General features: G+C 36.9%; 1 pseudogene; it reads right to left on the bottom strand.

The window, feature by feature from the left end:
* LOC122906946 overlaps positions 1 to 14561 on the bottom strand; it is a 441004-nt pseudogene that overhangs the window by 308121 nt on the left and 118322 nt on the right.

The raw sequence follows: 14561 nt of genomic DNA, 5'->3' as shown, positions 1-14561 counted from the left end.
ATTACTTAACATCACTGAGACTTGGTTTTTCCAGATATTAAATGGAGATATGGAATTGTTGAGTGAACTGAATGTAGCAATACACTTAAAACACTCAGGAGTTAGCTAGCATTTATTGAGCTTTAATAGTTTACTTAAATGAAGACGCTCATCAGCTGTCTGTGTTATGCTCCTTTTTCTTGACCTAATATATAAGAAATTTAATTTAACTTCTACATGTCTTTAATAAGTCTTTTCTTGGGGGCCTGAGTATGGGGGGTTAGGGAATCTATTAAGGAGAAAAAGACAAAATGAGAAGCATATAGGAAATACATATTTACCCATACCAGAAATTTAAGATGAGACTCATCTTTATTCCAACAGAGCCAACAGTTGCTACATTCATATACTAGAAATTACCTACTGTTTTTGGCTGGTAAAATTGTGGGATTTTAAAGGGGCTAAGTGGGGTTAGGTACAACATTATCTTCTATTTTCAAGTTAATACACTTCTGTAGAAAACTAACTGAAATGCTATATAGGGTATTGAGTCTCTGACTCAGACCTTGAGTTCTCCAGTTTTCTTTCCTCAAGGCAGACATGGTCAACTACTGCTCTGTGGGGCAGAGCTTACAGGGATATTAATCACTTTCTGCTTTTATCCGTGTTCTCTAATCATTTTTCTACTCATTATTAATTTTATATCTTCAGTAAATTCTTTTTGGTTGTTAACAGGCACATATTTTCTTAGGTTTACGTTTTAAAAAATTTCCCCTATGAGTGTTGCAATATAATTTTTGCTCCAGTTTTTGTTAGTAAAAAGAAAGATGTTGAAAACTTTGAGAGAGATTTAAAAAGTAGCAGGCCATATGGAGCTATCAAAACATTAATTATATATGTAGGGAAAATCAACAAAAGTTACACTGCATATATCGGAGCCAATTTTAAAATTTCTGTTTTAGGGGGAAAAGTAGTTGGCTGAAGAGTGACTGTTTTGTAAAGGGAAACAGTGCTGTGGGAGTTTGGAAACAAAGTTTGTCTAAAGATACACACATAAAATATTTTCATAAAGTATTTAGATAAAGCTTTGGAAAACCTGTCATCTGAAAATAATAAGCACAACTACAGTGTTCCCAAAGGAAATAATTCCTTGTTTAAAGAAAAGTAGGTCTTAATTTTGACCTTCAGATATTCTACTTCACGACATACAGATAAATTCATATCTGATCAGAGATGTTTGCATAGTAGCCATTTGTTGGCCACTTGAACTCTAGTCCAGTATCCCTTCCTGTAAGTGGATTAGCTTTAAATGTAGGGAAAAGAGCATGGCAATGGAGTTAAACTAAGCTACATTTTTAGTGCTAATTAAGGGATCAGTTTCAAGGAACCCAATTCTAATATAATTTCTTTTTTTTTTTTTTTAAGATTTTATTTATTTATTTGACAGAGAGAAATCACAAGTAGATGGAGAGGCAGGCAGAGAGAGAGAGGGAAGCAGGCTTCCTGCCGAGCAGAGAGCCCGATGCGGGCCTCGATCCCAGGACCCTGAGATCATGACCTGAGCCGAAGGCAGCGGCCTAACCCACTGAGCCACCCAGGTGCCCTCTAATATAATTTCTAATCTTGGCTATTCCTTGGTAATCGATTTAATCATTGGGAAGGGAACTGGGTAATTATTTAGCTTTGTACCTTGAAGAGGACCTGCAGATGAAATTTAAATAGTTAATATAAAATGGTTGGCTTTTTAAAAAATGATTTATCTTTTAAGGTAGAAGAATAGCTAGTAGACCTTGTAAAGTGTATATTTTGTATCAAATATATTCTATCATTTAGAATGGTATCATGTTAAATGAGGCTATGTTAAATTGCCAGTATCAGTCTCTATTCATAATTTTTTGTAATGTGCTTTTCTCTTTTGCGTCTTTTTATTTTGATCTAATTCTAAACATACAGAGATACTGCAAGAGTAATTCAAATAATTGGCATGTGTCCTAATACCAAGATTCACCAGTTGAGAACATTTTGTCCCTTTATTTTTCTTTTTATTTCTTTCTGTTTCTACATAAGCATAATTTTCTGTTGTAAGAATATACCACATTTCTATGTAATCATGGATCAGTTGATTGATAGTTGGGTTGTTTCAGCTTTTTGGTTATTATGAATAATGCTGCTGCTATGAACATTCATTAGAAGTTCATGTTTGGACTTATATTTTCATTTTTCTGGGATACCTGGGGGGTAGAATTGCTGGATCATATGGAAACTCTGTGTTTAATCTTTTTTTTTTTAAGATTTTATTTATTTATTTGACAAACAGATCACAAGTAGGCAGAGAGGCAGGCAGAAAGAGAGGGGGGAGGCAGGCTCCCCGTTGAGCAGAGAGCCCAATGCGTGGCTCGATCCCAGGACCCTAAAATCATGACCTGAGCTGAAGGCAGAGGCTTAACCCACTGAGCCACCAAGGCGCCCCTCTGTTTAAACTTTTGAGGAGTTGCCAAGCTGTTTGCTAAAGTGGCTGTACAATTTCACATTCCCACCGACATTATATGAGGTTTCCAATTTCTCCACATCCTGGTCAACACTTGTTATTTGTCTGTTTATAGCTATCCCATTTCATACGAAGTGGTATTTCATTGTGATTTTGATTTGCATTACCCTGATGGTTAATGTATTAAAACATCTTTTTATGTGATTGTGGGCCATTTGTGTATCTACTTTGGAAAAAATGCCTATTGAAGTCCTTGTCTGTTTTTTAATTGGTTTATTTGTATGTTTAAAATTTGAATTGTAATAGTTCTTTATATATTCTGGATACAGGTCCCTTAACAGATACATGATGTTCAGATATCTCCTCCGTTTCTCAGAGCCGTATTTTATTTTTTACGATATCCTTTGAAACACAAGTTTTGAATTTTGATGATGTCCAGTTTATTTATTTTTTCTTTTATTGTCATATCTCATAGCTCAATCCAAGGTCATGAAGATTTATGCCGGTGTCTTATTCTAAGACTGGCTTCTTACATACAGACTCTTCATATTGAATTACATACAGACCCTTCATATTAAAGACTTTGATCCATTTTGAATTAAGTTTTATGTATGATATGAGAAAGTGATCAGGCTTATTCTTTTGCGTGTGGATATCCCAACAGATATCCCAACAGGTATCCCAACAGATAACTGACCATTGATTAGAAAGATAGAAGAGTCTGGGGGAGTAGGAAGTACCTGAGATATGTCATGGTGGTGAATGATGACTATATCTATTAATATGTAACTTAATTGCCCTAACATGAATTTTTAACTTGGAATGCCAAAAGGATTGATAGGAGAAATTATTCATATCAATCTGTAAGGTTAAATATGCATGCTTAACTTCTAAATTTGTATTTACATAGATATTTGTTCATAAAGGAACTGATTGTAGACCAAAATATGTATTAGATTGCCTGGAAGGAAATTTTTTATAGTCGGCTGCTAAAGCTTTTGGAAATTTCTTACAGAGAAGTATGTAGATTTTGACTATAAAAATGTTATCTTGAAAGCCAGTTGAGGCTAACTCAGCAGTGGAGCTAGGATATTCAGAGAGGTATTAATGAAAAGAATATACTAATTGAATATTTAGATATTTATTCATATTTAAGAGTATACAATAATTTATTTTGCAGTGATCTTAGGTCAAGATTAATGTACATACATAGAGTTTCACTGAAGAAATCATAACTCTACAGCAGTGGCACTTAGTTGGGGTGATTTTGCACAGTTGGGACATTCGGCAATGCCTGAAGATGTATTTGGTTATCACTTCTAGGAGAGTGTTACTGGCACCTGGTGGGTAGAGGCCAGGGTTACTCCTAGACATCTGCAGTGCACAGGACAGCTCCCACAGGAAGCAGTTACTGTGCTCAAAATGTGATCAGTAGTGATCCCTACAAAAACATTTATGTGAATGTACTTAGCAGTATTATTTATAATAGGCAAAAAGTAGAAATGACCCAAGTAGCCATCAGCTGATGAATGGGTATATGTGGTTTACCCACATTATAGACTACTATTTAACAACAAAAAAGGAATGCCAATATTGATATATGCAGCAGCATGGATATAGCTTGGAAACAACATACATCTTAAATGAAGGAAATCATTCACAAAAAACCACATGTGCAATTCCAGAGTAGGCAGACCTATGGAAACGAAGATTAGTGGTTATCTAGAGCTGAGACGGTTGGAAGGAAACAGGAAGTGATGGTTTAAGTGGATGGGGCTTCTTTCTGGATGATGAGCATGTTCTAAAATTATATCATGGTGATGGTTGCATAACTGAATATACTAAAAACCACAGCAATAGTAAAAAACAGGAAGCAAAAGAGATTGAGCAGGACAGTTCAGACAAGCAGAGGGAATAGCTAGGCAAGGGAGTCTGGGAAGCAAAGATAGAACAGTGTTTTAAAAAGTAAAGGTTATGGACATGCCCTGTTACTGATAAGGAAGATGTAAATTGGGTGTCAAGGCACAGATAGTCATGTGGAGATCTGTTTATTTGAGTACCAGGTGGGTGGGGTATTGCCCAAAAGCCATTTCGGTGATTGACTAGTGATTGGTAATTGAGGTAGAAAGTGTAGGTATTGAGCGTCTGGGTGGCTCAGTGGGTTAAAGCCTCTGCCTTCAGCTCAGGTCATGGTCTGAAGGTCCTGGGATCGAGTCCCGCATTGGACTCCCTGCTCATCGGGGAGCCTGCTTCCCCCTCCACTCTCTGACTGCCTCTCTACCTACTTGTGATCTCTGTCTTTCAAATTAAAAAAAAAAAAAAAACTTAAAAAAAAAGTATAGGTATTTCTTGGACTATGAACTGTGAGAAATGGAGTGACAGTTTGAGACAGTTGAAGGTTTGGTTTTGTTTTGTACTTGATGCTTTGGAGAGATGAACCTGTTTATTACCCAAGGGGAAGAAATAAGAATTGAAGCAAGAAAATACAACATCGTAGTGCTAGTGAGGCCAATGATAGGAATGTTTAGATAGCCCAACCTGCAACTGAGGTAGTGAGGAAAATAATAAGGTGGAGGATATATGGCATGCCTACCATCATGATCCGAGATTCTTAGCCATTAAATGCTGGTTTGATCAGCTTTGTCCAGGTTTGCTCAAAAGTAGAGGAGTAAAAGTGGTAGAAATCAGCATATGATGAAATTTTTAAGAGTGTGTGTGTGTGTGTGTGTGTGTGTGTGTATCTGAAAAAATGTATAAGCCATTGTCAAGTTTCTTCTTCGGTCCTTTTTTGTTTTTTGTTTTTTGTTTTTTCCCTAAACTATTCTCTGTTTATACCTGATATTTTCACTTTAAAAGAAATTCTGGCACACCTGGGTAGCTCAGTGGGTTAAAGCCTCTGCCTTAAGCTTAGGTCATGATCTCAGGGTCCTGGGATCGAGCCCTGAATCGGGCTCTCTGCTCAGCAGGGAGCCTGCTTCCCTCTCACTCTCTGCCTTGCCACTCAGCCTACTTGTGATCTTTGTCTGCCAAATAAATAACGAAATAAACTCTTAAAAAAAAAAGGTCAGTCTGTAAAGTCATTAATCAGTGTATGAAGTAGTTTATTATCCTTCCAGGGATATTTCTGTTTTACAAGAAATGTATCTAGGAGAATCAGCAAGAATTTCTGACTTCAGGCTGTTGGAAGGGAAGGTTATGTTGAGAATTATCCCTCAGTCCTAGGTCATAATTGAGTCTCCTGAATTACATGTTAACCTATACTATAATATTTTGAAAAATATTAGTAGTTGAACTTATAAACTTGGTAGTTCTTATGTCTGTCTTCTTGCCTGTGACATCCTGTTATTACCCCATTATACATAACTATAGTTACTTAGAACCATGATAGCCAGTCTGACAGTAGCAAACAACTTAGTGGCCCAGACCTTCCCTTGTTTGCTCTCTAATCACGTGTAGGCTGACATCAGAAAAGCATAACTATAGTTACTTAGAACCATGATAGCCAGTTGAGCTTTTGGCTATAGGAGAAAGTTAACTTTCTCAGAAAGCAACTGCTTTTCTGATGTCAGCCTACACGTGATTAGAGAGCAAACAAGGGAAGGTCTGGGCCACTAAGTTGTTTGCTACTGTCAGAGCAAGGCTGTGCAGTTTTATTTTCTCTTTCTAACCCCACAGATTTTTCACTCACTCCTTTTTATAGTTTAAAATAGTTTAAAACCATGCAGGAGCAAAGGAGTAATGGAATGAGCATTAGAAAAAAGTCTCCCAAGAGGAACCTTAACTTCTGCATTTTTAAAAAAATATTTTATTTATTTGACAGAAATCACAAGTAGGCAGAGAGGCAGGCAGAGAGAAAGAGGGGGAAGCAGGCTCCCCGCCAAGCAGAGAGCCCGATGCGGGGCTCGATCTCAGGGCTCTGAGATCACGGCCTGAGCCGAAGGCAGAGGCTTAACCCACTGCGCCACCCAGGTGCCCCAACTTCTGCATTTTTAAACTTAATTTATCTTAATTGCTTAGTAATTTCAGGCCATAGGCAACTTGAAAGTTGAATCTTACATGCCAGGAGCAGTGTCCTTTGGTGCCTCTTTGGCTCAGTAAGTTACATCATTTATGTAGGTGTCTGTTGGACAGACCTTACTTAATTATTTTAAATGCTGTATTTCTCACTAGAAAATTTCCTTTAAAATTATGTATTTATAAAGAAATATATCCATTGAGTTCTAAATTCCATGAACTAGCTGGGTTATCAGTTCAATAAATTCTTTATTTTATTTTATTTTATTTATTTATTTGACAGAGAGAGAGATAGAGAAAGAGCCCAAGCAAGGGGAGTGTGAGAGGGAGAAGCGGGCTTCCTGCTGAGCAGGGAGCCCCATGTGTGGGGCTTGATCCCAGGATGCTGGGATCATGACCTGAGCTGAAGGCAGATGCTTAACGGCTGAGCCACCCAGGCACCCCAATAAATTCTACGAATGCCACTACTTACAGGGTAGTCTGGGATGTACTCTGAAGCATGGAGTTTAAGATTATATTGTTTGCAAAATGATGTTGTTGGGAAGGTGGTAAAAGAGTTGCCCACTAAAGTACTTGTTTTTCCCATGTATTAGTTTTAAGTGAATAGTGAATACTCAAATTACAATTATGTGGAGAGTTTTGGTTTATTAATATCTAATGTGAAATCTTGAAGGCCATTCTATACATTTTAATTTTGATGGCAGGATTTTTTTTGTTCATATCAGACAGCAATAAGACTATGTGGATTTAATCTTTTTATTGGTTAAAGCAACTTTGCTTTTGTCATGGGTAGAACTGTACTTCCTACCCTGGTCGGTTGTCTTTAGCAGATTTTGGTCATTATTTGAACTGGGGAAAAGTGTGCAAATGTGTTACCATTAGTGCAAAATCATTGTTCTACTGACAGTAGGCTGGTAGCGTGATCTTTATAGATAAAGATTATATATACAGCTGCCCACCGTAGACAGTTCTTGTGATAGATCAGACAGTGTTATTAACATTGTGGCCCCACACCTTAGCCCGAGTTGGATTTTTAAATTTCATGAAAGAGGGAATGACACCTTTTCTCTGTCTTCACATCAGTGTTGGTTGACTAGCCTAGCCCTATAGTAGGATGGGTAAGCAACCAACATACTGGAATAGAATACAAAAGAGGGCTTGATAGCCTGAAAGTTCTCTGACCTAATCACCAAAACATATATCCACACCTAAATGTGTAGCATTGAACTCCATGAAAGTAATGGAAATGTCATCTAATTGGGGTAAACTTCACTTACTGTATCTTTTGAATTTTTAATATTTGGTTTTCTATTTTTTAATCGATTTAGGGTAGTAAATATTCCTCATTATACATCAGGTTTCCTTCTCAAAGAAGGAGGAAGTGGAGAATCATCCTATATGGAAGACTTTGATTTTACTTAACATTTTTTTTTTAAAGATTTTTTATTTATTTATTTGACAGAGATCACAAGCATGCAGACAGGCAGGCAGAGAGAGGGAGAGGAGGAAGCAAGCTCCCTGCAGAGCAGAGAGCCCGATGCGGGACTCGATCCCAGGACCCTGAGATCATGACCTGAGCCGAAGGCAGCGGCTTAACCCACTGAGCCACCCAGGCGCCCTTTATTTTAAGTCATCTAAAATGTCTGCTTGATGCATTATATCTTGTCATTAAAATGGTTGTGTTCTTAATTGAGGATTCATGTTCAAAAATTTATGTTTGACATTGATAAACAACAGATACATGTTGACATAGTTTAAACTTTTAATTAAGAAATACTATGATATTTTTAAAGGCAGTGCGATATAATTCACAAACCATACAAGCCACATATTTATTTATTTATTTATTTATTTTTAAGAAAGAGAGAGGGTAGGGAGAGAAGATTTCAGGAAGCCTCCATGCCTAGCATGGAGCCTGATGCAGGCTCAGTCTCACAACCCTGAGATCATGACCTGAGCCAAGATCAAGAGTCCGATACTTAACTGACTGAGTCACCTGGGTGCCCCACAAGTCACACATTTAAAATGTAGAATTAAATTTTTTGCTTAAAGTTTACTCAAGAGCTGTACAACAATTACCACCATTGATTTTAAGGAGTATTTATCATCCCAAAAGAAACCCCATACCTTTTTAACATTCCCACCTCTACTCCCCCCCTCCACCTCCACCCCATTTCAATGGCAACTACTAACCCATTTTCTATCTCTATAGATTTTTGTATTCTGAATTTTTTTTTTAAAAAGATTTTATTTATTTATTTGACAGAGATCACAAGTAGGCAGAGAGGCAGGCAGAGAGAGAGGCGGAAGCAGGCTCCCTACTGAGCAGAGAGCCCAATGTGGGGCTTGATCCCAGGACTCTGGGATCATGACCTGAGCCGAAGGCAGAGGCTTTAACCCACTGAGCCACCCAGGTACCCCTGGATGTTTTGGAATCATGCAGTATGTGTTTTTTTTTGTTTTTTGTTTTTGTGGGTTTTTGTTGTTGTTGCTGTTGTTGTTTTGGTCACTTTTATGCGGTATGTTCTTGAGGTTTATTCATGTAGCATGTATTGACATTCCGTTCCCTTTTTTTTTTATTATTTTTTTTGCCAAGTAATATTCCACTGTGTGGATAATACCATGTTTTATTTCTCAGTTCATCTGATCAGTTGATGGTCATTTGAGTTCTTTCCATTTATTTATTTATTTAAGATTTCATTTTTTTCATTTGATAGAGATCATGAGAGAGAGAGAGCATGAGCAGGGGGGAAGGGCGGGAGAAGCAGATTCCCTGCTGAGCTGGGAGCCTGATGCAGGGGCTTGATCGCAGGGCCCCAGGATCATGACCCAAGCCGAAGGTAGATGCTTAACCAACTTAGCCACCCGGGTACATCGGTTCTTTCCATTTTTTAAAACCAATTTTCGGTATAGAATAATGTTGCTGTGAACATCTTTGTACAAGTTTTTCCTTGCGGATTTGTGTTCCCATTTTTCTAGGGTGTATCTGTGGGAATGGATTTCTGGGTCAATATGGTAAATATATTTAACATTTTGAGAACTGTCAGAGTGTTTTCCACAGTACCTGCAGTATTTTCGATTAACATTGTGATGTACAGGTATCCCATTTTGTTTGCATTCTCACCAACACTTACCTGGTTTTTCTTCTTGTTGTTTATAAACCATCCTGTTTCATACAAAGTGGTATCTCATTGTGACTTAGATTTGCCTTACCCTAATGGTAAATGCTGTTGAGCATCATTTTATGTGGTTACTGACCATTTTTGTATCTTCTTTAGAGAAATGACTGTTGAGGTCCCTTGTCCATTTTTATTTATGGTTTATTATTTTAATTTTTTAAAAAAATATTTATGTGAGAGAGAGAGTGCATGAAAGAGCACAAATGGGGTGGGGGAGAAGGGCAGAAGGAGAAGGAGAAGCAGACTCCCACTGAGCGAGGAGCCCGACATAGGGCTTGATCCCAGGACCCTGAGATCATGACCTGAGTCATGGACAGAGGCTGAACTGACTTAGCTACCCAGGCACCCCTCCCTTGTCGGTTTTTAAATTGAGTTGTCTTTTTAAAATTTTGGGGTTGTAAGAGTCATGTATATATTATAAATATATAAAATAAATCCCTTGTCAGATAAATGATTTTCAAATATTTTCTGCCATTATCTGAGTTGTCTTTTTACTTTACTGATAATGGCCTATGAAACATAGAAATTTTTAATTTTTTTCTTTTGTTTTTTTGTGCTTCTGATATATTTATAAGATTATTTTGCATGACCCAAGGTCAGAAAGATTTTTTTAAAACTGACTTTTTTAGAGCAATTTTAGATTCATAGGACTATTGAGCAGAAGGTACAGAAATTTCCTGTATCCTCCCTTTCCCCACACATGCATAGTCTCCCATTATCAATATCCCCTTCAGAGTTGTGCTTTTGTTATTATTGGTGAACCTACAAGTAACACATCATTATCACTCAAAGTCCATGGTTAAATTAGAGTTCACTCTTGGTGTTCTGTGAATTTTGACTAATATAACGTGTATCCACCAATCCTTTTTGTTCCAGCTGCTCATCCCTACCTCTCCCTGAACCCTTGTCAGCCACTGATCGTCTTACCATCTCAGTAGTTTCTCCTTTTCCAGAATGTCATGTAATTGGAATTGTATAGTATGTGACCTTTTCAGATTGACTTTCACTTAGTAATGTGCATTGAAGATTCCATGTCTCTTCATTGCTTGATAGCTTATTTCTTTATTACTGAATAATATTATGTTGTCTGGATGATGGTTTACTTATCCATTCACCTACCAAAGGACATCTTGCTGCTTCTAAGTTCTAGCAGTTATGATTATACAGCTGTGTGCAGGTTTTTGTGTTGACACAAATATTCAACTGCTTTAGGTAAGTACCCAGGAGTATAATTGCTAGATCACATGGTAAGAGTAGGTTTAGTTTTTTAAGAAACTGCCAAACTGACCTTCAAAATGGCTGCATTGTGCATCCCCACTGGCAGTGAATGCATGTTCTTTCAGCTCCACATTCTTATTAGCATTTGGTGGTGTTGTCAGTGTTCAGATTTTGGCTGATCTAGTAGGTGTGTAGAGGTATCTTATTGTTTTAATTTGCATTTCTCTGATGACATAATGATGTAGAGCATCTTTTCGTGTGCTTACTGCCGTCTGTGTATCTTTGGTGAGGTATCTGTTAAGGTCTTTGGCCCATATTTTAACTGGGTTGTTTGTTTTCTTATTGTGGAACTTTAAGAGTTTGTATATTTTGGATAATAGTCTTTTACCAGAAATATCTTTTGCAGATACATTTTACTGGTGTTTGTCTTATTTTGTTAATATTGTCCTTCACAGAGCAGAAGTTTTTAATTTTAATGAAATTCAGCTTATCGGTTCGTTCCATCATGGGTCATGGCTTTGGTATTACATCTAAAAAAATCATTGTTGAATCTGTCATCTGGAACATCTAGAACATCTAGATGTTGTTCTGTATTCTAGGAATTTTAGTTTTTTGTTTTACGTTTAAATCTGGTTATTTTGAGTTAATTTTTGTTAGGAGTATAAAGTCTGTCTAGGTTCTTTTTTTTTTTTTTTGCATTGGATGTACAGTTGTGCAGGCACTATTTTTGGAAAGACTGTCTTTACTCTGTTGTATTACCTTTGCTCCTTAATCAAAGATTACTGGATTACATTTATGTAGGTCTGTTTCTGGTCTCCTTTATTTTGTTTCTTTGATCTGATTTGTCCATTTTTCTCTCCATTACCACCCTGTCTGGATTATTGTGGTATCATAGTAAGTTAGCGTCAGTACTGTCACTTTGTTCTTGTTCTTAAGGCCACGAAGATTTAGTTTTATATTTTTTCTGAGTTTTATGGTTTTTTCAGCCCATATGGTTAGGTTGGTCGTATATTAGGTCTATCATCATTTTAAGTTAGTTTTTGTATATGGCATAAGGTAGAGAGCCAACTTCATTTTTTACATGTTGAATATCCTCACAGGAACAATAACATGTTCCTAGACCATTTGTTGAAAAAGATATTTTCCAGTTGAATTGTCTTGTCTCCACTACCCCCCATTCTGTGTAAAGTTAAAATGTGACTTCTCAATTCTGTTCCCTTGGTTTCTATGTCTGTTCCTTTGCCAGTGCCAGACTGTCTTGATTATTATTGTAGCTTTGTAGTAAGTTTTGAAATCAGGAAGTGTGAGTCCTTCAGCTTTGTTCTTTTTTTTTTTTTTTTGAAGATTATTTTGTTTTCTCTGTGTCCCTTGTGTTTCCATATGAAAAATAGAATTAGCTTATCAATTTCTGCAGAAAAGGCAGCTGGGATTTTGATAGATACTGTGTTGAATCTGTAGATTAGTTTGGGGAGTATTGCCATGTTTAATAATGTTAAATTTCCTGATCCATGAACATGGGATATCCTTCCATTTATTTAGATCTTTAATTTCTTCTCACAATGTTTTATAGTTTTCAGAGTAGGAGGTTTGGAATTCTCTTGTTAAATTTGTTCCTGATGTTTTATTCTTTTTAATTTAGTTGTAAATGGAGTTGATCTTAAAATTATTTTCATATTCATTGCTAGTATATAGAAATAGATTTTTTAAAAGATTTTTTAATTTGAGAGAGAAAATGAGAGAGAGAAATCATGAGGGGGGAGGGTCAGAAGGAGAAGCAGACTCCCCACCAAGTAGGGAGCCCAGTGTGGGACTTGATCCCAGGACTCTGGGATCATGACCTGAGCCAAAGTTGCTTAACCAACTGAGCCATCCAGGTTCCCTGGAAATACATTTTTAATGTTAATCTTATACCATGTAATGTTGCTGAATTTACCATTTAATGTTACTGAATTTACTGACACAAATAGTATTTTTAGTGGATTAAAAATTTTTGTATATGGGATGTCATTTGTAAACCATTATCTTTATTAAGGACTTATTATATGTAGGTTTTGTATGTGTAGAAAGTAATTCATCAAAGTATCCTCCACCTCAGACCTAGGTGGAACAACATATACAGACAGCTCCTGGGATTTGGTAGATGTTAGAATCACTCCTTGGCCCAGTGAGCTGGTTACTTACTGAATGTGCCCCAGTCTCACCTTGTTGAAGGAGACTGAGATGAAATCTACCTGCTTTCATTCTGCTTCAAATCACTGCTGTCTAAAGAAAGTGTCCCTGGTTCCATGATTCTCTGGTCATATCATCATCCCAGTTTAAAAATGGCCTCTGTGGGACGCCTTGGTCGCTCAGTGGGTTAAGCCTCTGCCTTCAGCTCAGGGCGTGATCTCAGGGTCTTGGGCTCTCTTCTCAGTGGGGAGCCTGTTTCCCCTCTCTCTCTGCCTGTCTCTCTGCCTGCTTGTGATCTCTCTCTGTCAGATAAATAAAGATCTTTAAAAAAAGCCTCTGTGAACCTGCATGGTCTGATCTCTGCCTCTTCCTCAAAACTTTCCTGTGCTATTTTGTTAGAGCTGCTCTCAGAAGCTGTTTCCTTTTGCGTTGGCACTCTTCACACGGACTTTTCTGCCTGGACACCTTCTCCCCTTTGCCTAATCACCACCTGATTGTGCCTGAGATGGGTACCCTAGATCAGGTTTCTTTTGCTATGCTTTCTCATATGTATGTTATATGTGATTTTCTCCCACTTTGCTCACTTCTCATTTGTAAATTTTCATTTGTAGCTCATTTGAATAAATCTACTTACCCACTCATTTGGAAGCTCATGAAAGCATAGGTCATATGTTTGTTAACTATATTGTTTTAGCACCTTGCACAGTCTAGCATATAGTAATAGATGCTTAACAAATATGTATTATTTAATTAGTGAGGTAAGATGATTTGATTCCAAAATACTATTTTATTTCTTGGATGTTTGTTGATGCAGCTAAGATTATTTAGCTGGGAGTTCACCTGGTGTCCATAAATGCTTAAGGGTTTTGGCAATACTAATCAAAAATGACAGTATCATTTTGTAATAAGAATGTTTGGCAGGTATGTTTGGTGTGTTGACTTTAATAGTACTTCTTTTTTGTTTGATTACAGTGCATTTTATTGATATTCTATTTTTGTGGATCTGATTTGGTTTTAGTAAAAAAAAAAATTTCAACTCAGTTTCTTGGGGAAAGGTAACTGGATCATAAAATAGTAATGAGATATAGAAGCCTTCATCTAAATTAGGATTTCCAGTAAACCCACTGTTACTATTTGCAGGCAAGGCTTGGGAAAACATTCAGGTGAGGTCAGTTCTCCTTTATTTCAGAAGACTTTTGGTTACTTGGACAAAATGCTATCTGTGAGACTGGGCTTATTGGTTCTGTGTTGTGCCAAAAAGAGAAATAACAGTTTTTATTTTTAGAAAAATTCATAGTGACAGATTAAATGTTTAAGAAGAAAAACTTGGCTTTCCCTTTGCCTCTGAAACTTCGTTGTACTAATGAAGTAGCTTAAGAATATGGGAAGATGGAGAAATTTAACTTTTTATTACTTTTGTGAAATGTTCACTGTTGCTATATTATCTTCCCATATCATAAAGTATTTATAAGTATAAGCTATGGTAATTTTCATACTCTCTGTGTTTGTTTGAG

This window comes from Neovison vison, chromosome 5, assembly GCF_020171115.1.
Source record: "Neovison vison isolate M4711 chromosome 5, ASM_NN_V1, whole genome shotgun sequence".
Lineage (NCBI taxonomy): Eukaryota > Metazoa > Chordata > Mammalia > Carnivora > Mustelidae > Neogale > Neogale vison.
Note: the sequence above shows the minus strand (reverse complement) of the source record. Positions and strands in the feature narration are given on the sequence as shown.